A 16,455-nucleotide genomic window follows, 5' to 3' on the forward strand; every position below is an offset into this window, starting at 1 on the left:
CTCCAAGTGTCCCTATTTTCCTGGGACGCCCAAGATTTGATCCCGGAATGTCCCACTTTTCCTTGTTGTTGTTTAGTCGTTTAGTCGTGTCCGACTCTTCGTGACCCCATGGACCAGAGCACACCAGGCACTCCTGTCTTCCCCTGCCTCCCACAGTTTGGTCAGACTCATGTTTGTAGCTTCGAGAACACTGTCCAACCATCTCGTCCTCTGTCGTCCCCTTCTCCTTGTGCCCTCCATCTTTCCCAACATCAGGGTCTTTTCCAGGGAGTCTTCTCTTCTCACTTTTCCTTAGGATGTCCCTATTTTCATTGGAGAAATGTTGGAGGGTATGAAATTACCCAACCCCTGAGCCATTTGAAGGCTCATCTGTATGGGGAAGTTTTGGCTTTTTTAGTTTTTTTAAAAAGTGTAATGTTTGATTATGTTTTTATATGTGTTGGAAGCTTCCCAGAGTGGCTGAGGCAACCCAGTAAGATGTGTGGGGTATAAATCGTAAAATGATCATTCTGGAATGGGACTGCCTGGATAGCTCAGTTGGTTAGAGTGTGGAAGTGATACCACCAAGATTACAGGTTCAATCCCCATGTGGGACAGCTGCATATTCCTGCATTGCAGGGGGTTGGACTAGATGATCCTTAGAGTTCCTCCCAACTCTATAATTCTGTGAAAATGAAACTGTGTGAAGAAGTACTTTGTTTTGTCTGCTCTGAATGTTCCCACATTTAGTTTTATTGGATGTCATTGAGTTCTTGTCTTATCATGAGAGACGGGCTCCCTACCCACTTTTCCTACACCATACATAATTTTATACATAATCTCCCTTATTATCTCATCATCTTAAGTGATGTTACACATGTAACTTGAAAAATTCTCCAATATCATGAAGTTTGTGGTACAGTTGAATTGACCCCCCCGAGGCACAATATATGACTTGTTAGGCTGCAATCCAAAACACATTTTCTGCAATTGCCCCTATATGCATCATCATCAATTCTTTTATTCAGGTGTCTTTTAAGGATGCATCTTTTTGCACAGATTTTCCCTCATCCCCAAGACTTCAACCTGTATCACTGGATTTCCGTTTTTAGCTCTGTTGTATAATTTTATGAAGTGTATGGTTTTGTCAATCTCTTAAAATGTTTTAAAATGTTACATCGTTTGGAAATAAATTTTAATGATGAATAAAATCAGTTACTGGGAGTAAGTCCCATTGAACTCATTGAGGTTTACTTCAGAGTAAACATGTACATGCATTACAGTGGTACCTCGGGTTACATATGCTTCAGGTTACATACACTTCAGGTTACAGACTCCACTAACCCAGAAATAGTGCTTCAGGTTAAGAACTTTGCTTCAGGATGAGAATAGAAATCGTGCTCTGGTGGCGCGGTGGCAGCAGGAGGCCCCATTAGCTAAAGTGGTGCTTCAGGTTAAGAACAGTTTCAGGTTAAGTAAGGACCTCTGGAACGAATTAAGTACTTAAACCGAGGTACCACTGTATTGACAAAGTTAGTAGCAGCACCATTAGGACAGCCCTGAATAATAGCCCTGAACTGATCCCAAATGATGACTGTGACTACTGCCATTGCTGCTTTATTTATTTTTAAAAAATTAATACTGCCCTCCACCAAACTTGGCTCCAGAGCACTTTGCACAATGAACATCTAAAAGCAATAAACCCACATACTGTAATCAGATAAATTAGCAGCTAGAACAAAGTCCATCAGCAAGATTTTAAATAACTGAAATGTATAAACCTGAGAGAATGTAAAGTTTCTTTCTCTGGCATCTAAATAAAAGCAGTGAGGTTAACCTCCCTAGGGCTGAAAAAGCTCTCTGTAGCTGTCAAGCACCTGCTTCACACCAATAAGGAGAAGACAGACAGGCTCCAGCCCATTATTATTATTATTATTATTATTATTATTATTATTTTACTGTGCCCATCTGATTGGTTTGCCCCAGCCACTTTGGGTGGCTTCCAGCATATACAAAAACATAATAAAATATTACACATTAAAGATGATCAGATGATCAGAGAAAGGGGAAGGATGGTATGGGCTAAGGCACTGCTTTGGGTCCATGGTCTCAAAGCACTTAGGAATAGTCAGTTGCTAGTATGCTGAGACTCGGAATTGGACAGGAGGTCAGCTGAGTGCTTTCAACACTATTGTTTGAATAGGCTTTGCCACTCAAAATCATGGCAGCTGTATTCTGTGCCAACTCAAATGTCAAAAGGCAGCTCTACTTTACAGTAATCCATTTGGGAGGTGGCGAGGGCATGGATAACTGTGACCAGTTTTCCCTGCCCTTGTGGATGTCTCTGCCCAGGAGAAGCTGCAGCTGGTGCGCCAGCCCACCAAGGCTACTTTATCCCGACAAAGTAGAATTCAAGCAAATCTTCCAGGTATAGAAATGATCCTTCCAAGAGAATGCAGTATCTTCCAAACCAAGATGAAAGTCCTTTCACTGGAGCCAAAAATCATCTACTATTTACATGCACCTTTCAATGGCCACTACAATTATGTGTGCTCACTTGCAAGGTCTCATCACTTTTAAATAAGAAGTACAGTATATACCATGTTTTCTTGAGTTACCCCAAAATTTGTTCTATCCCACAACAACAACAGCAACAACTATTATTATTATTATTATTATTATTATTATTATTATATTTATACCCTGCCTTTTTCCCTGACAGGGACTCAAGGTGGCTTACAGCTAAAATGGAAACAAATAGAAACATAGCTGGGGAAAGCAATCATTAAAAAACAATTAGCTATCAATATTTTATATATATATATATATATATATATATACATATACATATGTATATATGTGATTAACAATTGGCTGTAGGGTGCACAGAAGTCATGAGAGGAAATGGCCAGATAGAATCTTGTTATTCTTCTAGATACAAGATGGTGCCATCTCTTCCAGAACATTCTTCAAAGTGCCCCAATACACAAAATTGTGAGTTAATACACCCTGCAGGTGGCCACTCATCAATCTTTTAAACTAGCATTGGTGCTGAAGGCAATGAGCTTAGATTATTAACTGTTGGTGAAAACATTATGGCTGCCACATGGCCATTTGAGGTCATTCTACACGGATGCTATTAGGTAGTTTTTGTAGTGGTGTGTGTATGACCCAGGCAATCTCATACCTTCCAACATTTCTCTGATGAAAATAGGGATGTCCTATTCAACAACAACAACATTTTACTATTTATAACCCGCCCATTTGACTGGTAGCTTCCAACATATATAAAAACACAACAAAACATCAAACATTAAACTTCCCTATACAGGGCTGCCTTTAATGTCTTCTAAAGGTTGTATAGTTACTTATCTCTTTGGCTTGGGGGGTCGCATAACTCCACCCCCTTCAACATTTCTTTTATTAAAATAAGGATGTCCTAGCATACCTTCCAACATTTCTCCGATGAAAATTGGGACATCCTAAGGAAAAGCGGGACATTCCGGGGTCAAACAAGAAACCGGGACAGTTTCTGTAAATCCCAGGACTGCCGCTGGAAAATAGGGACACTTGGACGGTCTGCAATCTAAAGCTGAGGAAGATTGAAGTTAACATTTGGTTTGTGGGGTGAGAGGTGAGCTGTATTTTCGGTTTACAGGCCTCAGTCTTCATATGATGAGCTATTCATGTGCGATGACTCATCATGTGGGTGGAACAAGCTTCTCTACACCACTAGAGATGATCTTTCTGGGTCTGTTTGCAGTGGCATGGAGAAAATCGTCTGATTTGCATATAACAATTTCCTGAGGGGTAGCTGTGTTAGTCTGTCACAGCAAAAGCAACAAAAAGTCTTTTAGCACTTGAAAGACTTCCTCACAGGGACTTTATTTCAGAAAGGCCGATTCGGCTCTGATATTTTGTCTCCACAATTGCCACAGTAGCTTTCATACATCTCTTGTTTTTTCAGTCATGTATATTCATTGCTATTCTGCTGCTTGCAATTCACACCTTTGGGCAAAGCTTGATTAAATGTATCTGGGTTGTGTTTTTTACTTCTCCCCCTCAATCACTTCTTCCTCGCCCTCCACTTCCCTTTTCCGTTCTGAGCAAGCAAGCAGGTATTTCTGTATCTGCGTGTGCATAATTTTTTATTAAAGAACAAAAACACAGACACACACCAGGAAAGGCACAAGAGTAAACTAATAACCTTAGTTACCATGTTTCACAAAAAGGGGCCTTCCACTTTTGTGGGGAAACAATATATATATTCATTTGTTTCTGTTGTTTCTGTTGTTGTTTTTAAATAATAGAGAGGTAATAACTTATTGCTATTTAGCTATATTGATCTGCAATTTGATATGGCCAGATTGGGTTGGATAGCAGTATCAAAATAATAATAATAATAATAATAATAATAATAATAATAATAATAATATAATAATAATAATAATAATAATAATAATAATAATAAATGCCCTGTAGACCCCATGTACCTTTTAATAGCCAAACCTTACATTGACCCATCCCCAAACTCACAAAATACCAAAATTATGATACAAAGGTCTTGCACAAACTTCCATGGGCTAGCACCCATTCCATCAGATACAACCTGATCACACATTATTCAGTAGGCTTTGGTCCATGAAAACTTATTCTGTAATAAAATGTGTAAAGTTTTGTAGATGCCACAGCACTTTTTGTTATGTTTGCTATTCTGGATGATGACCTACGTGTCAGCCATAATACATGCATTGGTCCTATGTGGTCTGTGAATCTTCCACCCCGTTCTGCTTTTAAGTTAATTCTTTAGAACCTTGCTAGCTTCAGTTGGGATGCTATCATGCATGATGACATTAGTAATGTGCATTACTTAAGTTTTTCATTGCCAATAATGCATTGTACATCTATTTACCAAAATTCAAATTCAAATCTCCATGATTTGATGAGCTGTACCCAAGGTTTCTAAAGGAGTTTATAGATGTAGTCTCAGAGCCTCCTTCTATAATCTTTGAGAATTCTTGGAGAACAGGTGAGGTACCTGCAGACTGGAGGTGGGCAAATGGGGAAAAAGAAGACCCAGGTGACTACCAACTGGTCAGCTTGATGATGATACCAGGAAATAGATGCAATGATTACTAAGACCTAGCATGGGTTTCTCAAAAACAAGTAATGCCAGATGAAGGATTTGATCTCCTTCCGCAGGGCCTGTAAGACAGAGCTATTCCGCCTGCCCTTCAGTTTGAATTAGCCTGATCCCCTATTCCCTTTTCCCTTTCCTCTTCTATGAAGAAACCCTTTCTGGAACCCCACATTTAAATTCTTCCCTGGTCTCCTTGCTGGCCCTAGTAGGACCAACTTGGCCAGTTAGCTCTGGTGATCATTTGATGTCTACTGACTGGGTCCCCCCCAATGACCCCTGAATTTTTGAATTTTATTGATATTGATGCTGTATTTTATGTTGTATTTTATGCTGTTTTATGCTGTTTTTAAGTAGCATTTTAATCAATGTTTTATATTTGCTGTTAGCCACCCTGAACCCGGTTTTTAAACCAGGAAGGGCGGGGTATAAATAAAAATTTATTATTATTATTATTTCTTTTTTTGATTGAGTTACAAGCTTGGTGGATCAGGGGAATTATGTGGATATAGCGTATCCTGATTTCAGTAAGGCTTTTGGCAACGCTCCCCCCCTCCCCATGATATTCTTGTGGAAATGCTGGTAAAATGTGGGCTGGATGATGCTAGGACTCAAACCAATGGATTCAAGTTACAAGAAAGGAGATTCTGATTAAACATCAGGAAGAATTTTATGAAGGAGCGTCTCCACCCCCATTGTTCTGCCCGGACACTGAGGTCCAGTGCTGAGGGCCTTCTGGCGGTTCCCTTACTGTGAGAAGCCAAGTTATAGAGAACCAAGCAGAGGGCCTTCTCGGTAGTGGCACCCACCCTGTGGAATGCCCTCCCACCAGATGTCAAAGAGAAAAACAACTACCAGACTTTTAGAAGACATCTGAAGGCAGCCCTGTTTAGGGAAGCTTTTAATGTTTAATAGGTTATTGTATTTTAATATTCTGTTGGAAGCCACCCAGAGTGGCTGGGGAAACCCAGCCAGATGGGCGGGGGTATAAATAAATAAATAAATAAATAAATTATTATTATTATTATTGTTGTTATTATTATTATTACACTAGGAGCTGTTTGACAGTGGAATGGACTCCCTCAGGAGGTGGTGGACTCTCCTTCCTCAGAAGTTTTAAAGCAGATGTTGGATGGCCATTTGTTAGGGCTGCCATATATCTGGAAATTGGGCTTGAAAATGGCGTCTGGGTGGATTTTCACTGATAAAAAAGCTCAACAACTGTGTCTGGATTTTCACTTTTGGGAATATGGGAACCCTACATTTGTCATGGATGCTTTGGTTTGGATTACTGCATCGCAGGGGGTTGACCATCCGTATCCCTTCCAATTCTCCAGTTCTGTGGTTCTATGAAATCTGCACCTGCCTGCATTTCATAGGCCTATATCTCACAGATGAGATGGTAAATTTGCATTTGCATGGTACCACTTGAGACTGCAGACTCACATGACTGAATACTGTTCCATGCTCAGAAAAACAAACAAACCACACACTGCACGGAGAAACTAGAAATCAGAGAGAATAGGTCTAGGTTGTCCTTTTCCCAGATATGCATATTATCTATGTGCAGGAATGTGGTTTTGCTGGCAATTTTGGTGGTTTTCCATGGAAAAGGGTTTCAGCAGTTATACTGTCCAGAAACAGATTTACCACCTCATATGATGTTAATGAAAACTAGGCCATTCACCGATTGCACGAGTGTTGGCTCTTCAATTGAATGAGTTCACTCAAGACTTATTTCACAGGAAATGCTGTACTTATAGCAAGTTTACAACTTATTCTGCACAAGAGAGCCTTTCAGCTCAAAAGGTTATTCTCTGTTCATTATGTGATGAACTGCCTTTTAGTGTCTAGTCAATCTTGGCTGACAGGAAATGCAGGATCAAATCACAGACACAAAGCTAATAAAACCCAAGAAAGAAATTAATATTAAAATGCACCAACCAGCTCCAAAACCTAGAACGAAATTTTTAAAATCACCAAAGCCGGACTGTTTAACTGATTTAGGATGCAGGGGTCTCAGGTGGTGACTTGAAGAGATGTAGCTCAGGGGACAGAGGTATGGCGCTTCATTCTGTTGCCACTACCCTTAGCTAGGTAAACATGGCACATGAAAAGGAGCACCCATAAGTCATAAGGTCAGGCTTGGACAGGGTTAAACCACAGAGCCTAGGACTTGCCGATCAGAAGGTCAGCAGTTCGAATCCCTGTGACGGGGTGAGCTCCCGTTGCTTGGTCCCTGCTCCTGCCAACCTAGCAGTTCGAAAGCACGTCAAAGTGCAAGTAGATAAATAGGTACCGCTCTGGCGGGAAGGTAAATGGCATTTCCGTGCTCTGCTCTAGTTCGCCAGAAGTGGCTTAGTCATGCTGGCCACATGACCCAGAAGCTGTACGCCAGCTCCCTCGGCCAGTAAAGCGAGATGGGCGCCGTAACCCCAGCGTCCGTCACGACTAGACCTAATGGCCAGGGGTCCCTTTACCTTTACAATATGTAGGCTATAGAAGCAATGATATATTGCTAGTACAGTAGCAATGTTCTTAACTTTCAACAACAAAATAATAATAATACATATTGCTCCCTCACTTGCCGCATGAAAGTATTTGGGATCATGTTTACATCTTTGTGAACATAAGTGTGCCCAGAACAGTTTATTAAACTTGTACATATGGATTCTCACTAAGGGAAGGGGGTGTTAACCCTTTTCCTCCCAGACTCATTCTCCAAGATCTTGTAGCTGAGCCTTTTAGTTTAGCCATAAGAGAAGGAATTTAGACAGTATGTACCTAGTTTAAGATGCTGTTCTGTTGTGATTCTTTGCTTCAGACTAGCTTGGCCGGGTGCCTTACATCTGAGTCTAATGCACTAGAAAAGAATTAAAAAAACAAACAAACCCCACACCCAGACATTTTGCCAAATTTTAAAAATCCGCCGGGATAGAAATTTAAACCCTGAAAAAGAGGACGTGTCCAGGAAAAAGAGGACATATGGCACCCCTACCTGTCACCACCTTGCACTGTATAGATAGTTTAGTAACTGGTTGTCAAAGCTACGAATTTAAGAGTATGTGGGAAGCTTGGAGCTTCTCCTTTCAATACAACTCTGTCTCTCTCAAACCTTCCAAAATGTGCAGAAGTAGCTCCTCCTCATTCCTGTGGTGATATTAGCAGACAGCCATTGTTTACGTAAATGTGTACTTTTTCATTATCATACCTAAACAGCAGTTATAGCCACGTAAATAATATGTTTTCAATTGATGCTGAACTCCTTTTGGACTTGCTGGGGTTATTTAGGTTGGATTGTGCTGTGCTGTGTTAGTGCTATGCTAATACGACGTCACAAAACAAGCCATTACTGCAAAGTTGCAGGAATGCATTGCAGGCACATAGTGTCCTAAATTTTTAAGATGGAAAGCCAGAACTTCCTGTTATGTCAGCAAAGATGGTTACTCGACAGAAAACAGTTTAAATGCATGTGTTTGATTTTTAAGTTTTCCATGAAGCTCTCAGCCATTAATGTGTGAAAACAGTGACATATAGGGACCATGTCAAATTTACACCGTTGAGTGTTTCAGAACTTTGGTCCTTTGGTGAGCATGTGGTTATCTAAGGAATGTGGCTATTCTAAAGAATAGAAATATTGGTATTTGATCATATATATTTCAGTAAGTCCCTGACAACCTCTCCAAAGCTGCACAACCTTATGTTTCTATGGGTTCGGTCCAGAGATTCAAGCATGTCCAAATTTCCCCATTCACTTTATTTTAAAAACACACAGAAAAACCAGAACACTTGTCCAAGTTTCCTGGATTTGTCAAAGGCATACTGGCAGTAATTACATTTTCTTTAGGAATGTGTTTCCTTTAGCAAAGGCACTTGCTTTATTCTCCACTAATCTACAATTCGTGGCAAAGGCTGTTAGCTATCCTTTTAACTTCCAGTCAACCCTCAATTTATCAGATTATAATGGTTCTCAATTACATGCTTTGGGTAGATGCATTTCGAATATGAAAGGACAAACCCCAGAACAATACATACATAGCCATTATATGAGCACTCACTGATTTATTTTGAACAATTTTCATGGGTAAATATTTAACTTGCAATCCTGAAATTGTTGCAGTGTGAGACTAAGAAAGGAAATGCAACAACATTTTTATGTCAGAACACAGAAAAGGATGGCGTTTAAAGATAGAGATATTTAAAAAATGGTAATAACGGTACCTTATTTGAGGCAGCTTTCATTAAAGAATAGGTGTGTGAACTGTAATGCTTGATTTTCAAGGAGAATGTAGCTATAGCACAGTGATGGTGAACCTCTTAGAGACCGAGTGCCCAAACTGCAACCCAAAACCCACTTATTTCTCGCAAAGTGCCAACACGGCAATTTAACCTGAATACTGAGGTTTCAGTTTAGAAAAAACAACTCCTACATTAACATCTTTTGTCTGAAAAGGAAAACACAACAACAGAGCTTTCAATGATACAAACAACTTTTTATTGAAAGGCAAAAGTTTGCATTATCCTTGTTTGGGAAATCATGAAAAAGGGAATTACTCCCAGAGAACGTGGCCGTTTGGATAATTTCCCTTCAAGAAACTCTTCTTTGGGAGATTTCAAAGCAGAAGCTGAACGGCCATCTGCCATGGATGCTGTAGTTGAGATCCCTGCATGGCAGGGGGGTTGGACTTAGATGACCCTCAGGTTACCTTCCAACTCCCCACAATCCTATGATTCGATGGGTAGCCCGCTGGGATGCACTTCTAAAGATCACTCATGCGGAAGGGAACAAAATGGCGCCGGGCTTACTGGCAGTTCTGAACTGAGGAGCTTTAAGAAAGTGGAATGGAACAGTTCATGTTTCTGCTGCAGCCTGTAGCCAGTTTGCCATCCGCAGGCTACTCGCGCATGCACGGCTCTACTCAGCGCGCATACACGCTGCCCCTACAAACTCTGTGCTGGGGCGACAGAACGCATGCCCACAGAGAGAGCTCTGAGTGCCCCCTCTGGGACGCATGCCATAGGTTCGCCACCACTGCTATAGTGGGCATAAAAGAAACCTGGTCAAATGAAGAGGAGCAGTGGGACGTGGGTATCTCTGAATACAAACTCTATAGGAAAGTTGGGGTAGGGTTTACAGTGGTACCTTGGTTCTCAAACTTAATCCGTTCCGGAAGTCCGTTCCAAAACCAAAGCGTTCCAAAACCAAGGCACACTTTCCCATAGAAAGTAATGCAAAGTGGATGAATCCATTCCAGACTTTTAAAACAACCCCTAAAACAGCAGTTTAACATGGATTTTACTATCTAACAAGACCATTGATCCATAAAATGAAAGCAATAATCAATGTACCACGGTCACACAATCAATCAATCAATCAATCAATCAGTAGCTGAACTGGGTTCCACATAGTCACAAAAACAAAAGAGGGTTACAGACGCTTCAGGTTACAGACTCCATTAACCCAGAAATAGTACCTCGGGTTAAGAACTTTGCTTCAGAATGAGAACAGAAATCGCGCAGCGGCGGTGCAGCGGCAGCAAGAGGCCCCATTAGCTAAAGTGGTGCTTCAGGTTAAGAACAGTTTCAGGTTAAGAACGGACCTCCGGAATGAATTCAGTTCTTAACCTGAGGTACCACTGTACTCAGTAAACGTGGGTAAATGTGTGTCCCAATCACAGCAAAGGGGAAACATTTTTAGATACCCTAAATTCCAGACCCTCCAAGTGTCCCTATTTTCCAGGGACAGTTCTGGTTTCTGATTTGATCCTGGTATGTTCTGCTTTTCTTTAGGACAGCCCTATTTTCATGTTGGAGGGTACGGAGTTATCCAACCACCCAAGCCATCTGAAGGTATAGGGAAGTATTTTAATGTTTAATGTTTAATTATGTTTTTATATATATATTGGAAGTTGCCCAGAGTGGCTGGGGCAACCCAGTCAGATGAGCAGGGTATAAACAGTAAATAATAATAATAATAATAATAATAATAATAATAATAATGGAATAGGACGTCCCTATTTTCATCAGAGAAATTTTGGAGGGAATGAATTTTCCAGAGTATTTCATCTCTCTTCACAGGGAATTCTGGAAATTGTTGCTGACTGTGGTGACTAAGGGCATTTTCACAACTCTCTGCACCCTTAATGAACTACAGCTCCCAGAATTCTTTGGGGAGGGGGAAAACCATAACTATTTAAAGTGGTATCATAGTACTTTAAATGTATGGTGTGAAGCCAGAGAAAGTCATCTCCTGAAACTTTGATTTTCTGTAGAAACATTGTGGCTATACTGGCTATACTGACCTAGAAAAAGTTCCCTATTTTTATTTGTCATGGGTAGTTAATGTTCTATGAATATTGAAGGTCTGAAACCCCTGTCTTTACCTTCAGAGCTTATAGGCTGATGAAATGTATGTTTACCAACAAGGCACATGTACAGGTCAGTAAGGAGGAAATGTACAGTAACATTGTACGAAGATTGTTAAGAATAACTTCTTCACAAGTAAATTATTATTTATTAAACTTCCATACCACCCTACACCCATAGACCTCAAGGTGGTTCCCAACATAAAATGACAATATAAAAGAAACACAAAATACATAATAAAAATAAGAACAAAGACAATAATCCCCCTTAAAAGGGCATCGGATGTCAATCAGTCAAAGGCTAAAGAGTAAACTAGCACATTGATAAGATGCTTCAGTTCACTCCCATGTTAAACATCGTAATATTGCAACTAACTTTTTAAAATGCTGTCTTTCATTTGTTTCTTGGTTCTGCAAAGAAGATGGGCACTCTGTAAATAATCTGGAATTCTAAGCAGTAAGCAATGTCCTCACTTAAGACCAATAATACTCCTAATTAACAGATGTTCCCTCACTGTATGCCTTCGAGACTTGGCAAGAGCAATGGCCTGCGATTTCACAAGTAAAGAGACAACAACAGAGCAACATATCACAGCTGCAGTCATTATACAAGAAAGATATATATATGTAGCATGTGTTTTGGAGATCTTAATTCATAGAGCAGCTTTAGTGTTTCCTTCTTCGTGGTAGCAAAGAAAAACGAGATGCCTATGTTCGTAACCCTACTTGCCTGACAATTAGTTACGCAGGAAATCAGTGACCATCCAACCTCTGCATAAAAATATCCAGTGAAGGAGAGTCTACCACCTTCCCAGGGAGTCCATTCTATGGATGAACAGCTCTAACGGTCAGAAAATTGTTCATAATGTTGAGTCGGAATTTACTTTTTTGCAATTCGTGTCCATTGGTTCACTTCCTACCTTCTGCAGCGGCAGAAAACAAGCTTGCTGCAAGTTTCATGTGATGGATTATTAAATTAACTAAAAGCATTTATAAACCACTTGCTGTTATTATTTTAAAAGGGGATAAAATACTAAATAAAAAGGTAAAGGGACCCCTGACTGTGAGGTCCAGTCGTGGCCGACTCTGGGGTTGCGGCACTCATCTTGCTTTACTGGCCAAGGGAGCCAGCGTACAGTTTCTGGGTCATGTGGCCAGCATGACTAAGCCACTTCTGGCGAACCAGAGCAGCGCACAGAAATGGCGTTTACCTTCCCACTGGAGTGGTACCTATTTATCTACTTGCACTTCAATGTGCTTTCGAACTGCTAGGTTGGCAGGAGCAGGGACTGAGCAACGGGAGCTCACCCCGTCGCGGGGATTAGAACCACCAACCTTCTGATCGGCAAGCCCTAGGCTCTGTGGTTTAGACCACAGTGCCACCTGCGTCCCGAAAATACTAAATAGCAACCAGTTAAACAGTATTATAAAAACAGATGAAACCAGGAATTTGATAATAACAGGATTTACAAAAGAAACATTTCCTTGACAGAAAATCAAGATCTTGCTACTGCAGAAAATAAGGTGGAGATGAATTCTAGTATTCTGTGCTTTTCCTGTAACAGAAGGAGGAGACTAGGAGAACCAGCTTATGCTCTGCCTTGCACAACTGTCCTCTAAGGTAGACCATCTGTGTTCCATAGCTATCCAGTAATGCTGCCACCACACATCCTATAAACCCCTATGATCTCCAGGTGGGGTGAAGTCTGAGAGGACAAAACAATGACTCTTTCTCACCTCGGGGGTTCAGCAAAGCCTCTTGTTTCCCCTCTGAAATTCCACTCTACATCATAGCATGTTCCCAGCAGCTACTTTGGCATCAACACACTTCAGATCCCAACAGCCAAATTATAAGTTTTAGTAATAATTTTGAAAGGTAAAGAGGAAGACAAATGGACAGAGCGGGAGATGAAAAATAAAAGAATGTGTTGGTTCAAATCTATCTAACCTAATATTCTGGTCTTCTCATTAGCAACACAGCACAGATGGTCAGTTGCATGTTTTTCTGATGGTGCTGTGTTGCTAATGGGAAGACCAGAGATTTTCAACTCTGACAAATATGAAATATCAGAAAAGAGAAAGGACTCTTTGTGTTGGTGAAGAGACAAGAGTTTGTTTGTCTCAAATTTAGACCTAATATAAATGAGATTACCTGGCAAAAGAAATCTCACACCTCTTATTGAGTTTGTATACATACTTAAGGTACGTATGTAAGAGGCTTGTTTATAATTGTATTTTGGGAACGATTCATGTTCTTATGTAGCTGTATTGTTTCATACTTTCTGGATGTCCCATGATCATATTATAAAGTATTGTGTTCTATGTTATAAATCCCCCACTGCTTGGAGTTGTTTCTTTTTGTTTCCCAACTATTTCTTGTCAAAAAAAAAAAAAAATTCAGTGTGGCTTGGGCAATTCCCCCCACCCCCTGAAAGTGTGGCCCAGAGAAAAAAAATTGAGAGCCACTGTTTACTTTTGGGATTCAATGCTAACAGAGTTATTCAAATTGGGTTCTATCCTGAACACTGTTAATATAAATTGAATATACTGCTGAGTTAAACTGCACAGGATCAGCCTGTGAAATTACTAAATTTCTGCATTCCAGTTCTTCTAGTGTAGGAGATCCATCTGAAGGAAAATAGGTTTTGCTAGGATTCCTGTACAAGCAAATTTCAGTTGGGACAATGGCTCCTTCAGGACCATATACAGCTGGTAAAAATTAGAGTACTCTGCAGCCTGGTCCAATGTGTAATGTGAGATGCCATGCCTTATGCACCTGCTTGAACTAAGTAGATTTTAGCCATTTTTATTCTGAAAAGTCAGTTATGCTGCTGGCTTCCAGCAGAAACATTTAGTCACTTTGAATGTATGTTCATTAAGCGCTGCTTGCAAGGAGACCACATGCAACTTTGGGTGCTTGCAAAGGAGTTGAGATTTCCCCTCTCATTATCCTGCTCATAATAGCAAATGGTCTTCCTGCAAGGCAAACGATGGTTGCTGAAGAAGCAGAATTGTCGCTTTTAATGTCCTTAATATGAAACGGGCACCAGTTTTGATTTAAACTAAGCTGATCCTTTAAAAGGGAAGGCAGGCACTCTGAACCAAAAAATATGCATAGCTATAACGGTGAGGAGACTGGCTTATGCCACTGTTGCATAGGATGTTGCTGCAACAAGTCTACCATATGCAGCCTGTCAGCAGCAATCCTGTTACATAGCAGGCTGCTAGTAAATATCAGTGCTGCAGATTTCCAGTAGGATAGCTGGCTCTGTAATAGCAAAACCCACTTTAAAATGTGGCACAAATTAATTGCCCTCAGTTTTACTGCTTTTCTTACCATTGATGTGCTGTCTAGTTATTTGATGTGATTCTTCGACAAATGCCACATGCCTTAAACTAAATCACAGAATCGTAGAATTGTAGAGTTGGTCCTTTGTTGGAAATGTAACAAAGAACCCCTGGAATGATAATTCATATGTGGTGGGGTTGCAAGGAAATAAAGAAGTTTTGGGGAATAATACATGAGGAACTTAAGAAAATGCTAAAAAAAAACCCCTTGATAAAAAATCCCAAAGCTTATCTGTTAGGGTTGCTGGGCAAAGACATACCACATATGAAAAAAACCAATCTTTTTATATGCAACAACAGCTGCCAGGGTAGTGATTGCCACTAAATGGAAATCTCAGGACAGACCGACAAAGGAAGAGTGGATTTGTAAATTAAGTGAGTATATAGAATTGGCAAAATTAACTTCAATTATAAGATATCAATCAAATCAAAAGTTGAGAATGGAGTGGAAGTATTTTGAAGATTATATGTCAAAATATTGTTCTAAAAATGACATGCTAAAAGTCTTAGAATAAAAAAAATGTAAGCAATAACAAACCAATAAAGAAAGAAGGAAAAATCAGAATTTAACAAAAATAATTTATTATAGAATGCAAGGGGAGGAAACGTAGAAAGAAATAGAAAGAAGTCGAATTGCTGTGGAGGGAAGTAGAGGGTGGGTGGTGGGTTTTATAATTAAGTGTATAATTATGCAGCTTTTGTAATTTAGATATTATATTTTATGTGAGGGAATCATTGGGAATTTTGGTGTTCATATATATATATATATATATATATATATGTTATGTTATGTTTCAATAAAGATCTTTCAGGGGGGGAAAGAATTGTAGAGTTGAAAGTGACTGTGAGGGTCATCTAGTCCAACCCCCTGCCATGTAGAAATATTTTCCCCACTGTGCAGCTCAAACCCACGACCCAGGGATTAGAAGTCCTATGCTGTACGAACTGAGCTGGAAACAGACCATTGGTCCATCTATCTCAGTACAGGGTAGCAGCTGCTCTCCAGGGTTTCAGACAGAAGTATTTCCCAGCCCTACATGAAGAGATGCTGGACCAGGGGTGCCAACTGAAATAAAATATGGCGGGCAGGTAAGCCCCGCCCTGCATAATCAATCACAAGACACAGCATGCATGCACCATTTGAATTGCAATGCCAATCAACTTTGGGGGGGGGTGTCCAGCTCCCTCAAATATTTTATGGGGGCGGCAAAGGGATCTTGGCCCCTAGGAGTCATCTCCTTTGTGCTGGACAATGTACTTGGGGTCTTCATGTGCTCTACTGTGAGCTACATTACCTCCATATATGATCAGTTATGGGTATAATGTTTTAATCTATTTTTGCAAGCTGCCCAAGGAATGCGTGTTTAGGGGCAATATCATTGGCATCGTCAGCACCACCATCATTTAACCCAACCTTAAGCACTGCTTCAAAATTAATATACAGATGGTACTTCTCTTCAAGAGTGTCAAGGAGCTGTCAAGAGAGTCCAGGTCAACCACAGGGCAGGGAAGCGCAGGGGGCACAGAATGCAATTAGTTTTTTTATTAACAGAAAACAACAACCCAGTAGAGTCCTCTGGTTTGTCTTCATCCAGCTGAGACGTTGCTGAAGCTGACCTCTATCCC

This window comes from Podarcis pityusensis (genome assembly GCF_964106645.2).
Source record: "Podarcis pityusensis genome assembly, chromosome: 12".
NCBI classification, from domain to species: domain Eukaryota; kingdom Metazoa; phylum Chordata; class Lepidosauria; order Squamata; family Lacertidae; genus Podarcis; species Podarcis pityusensis.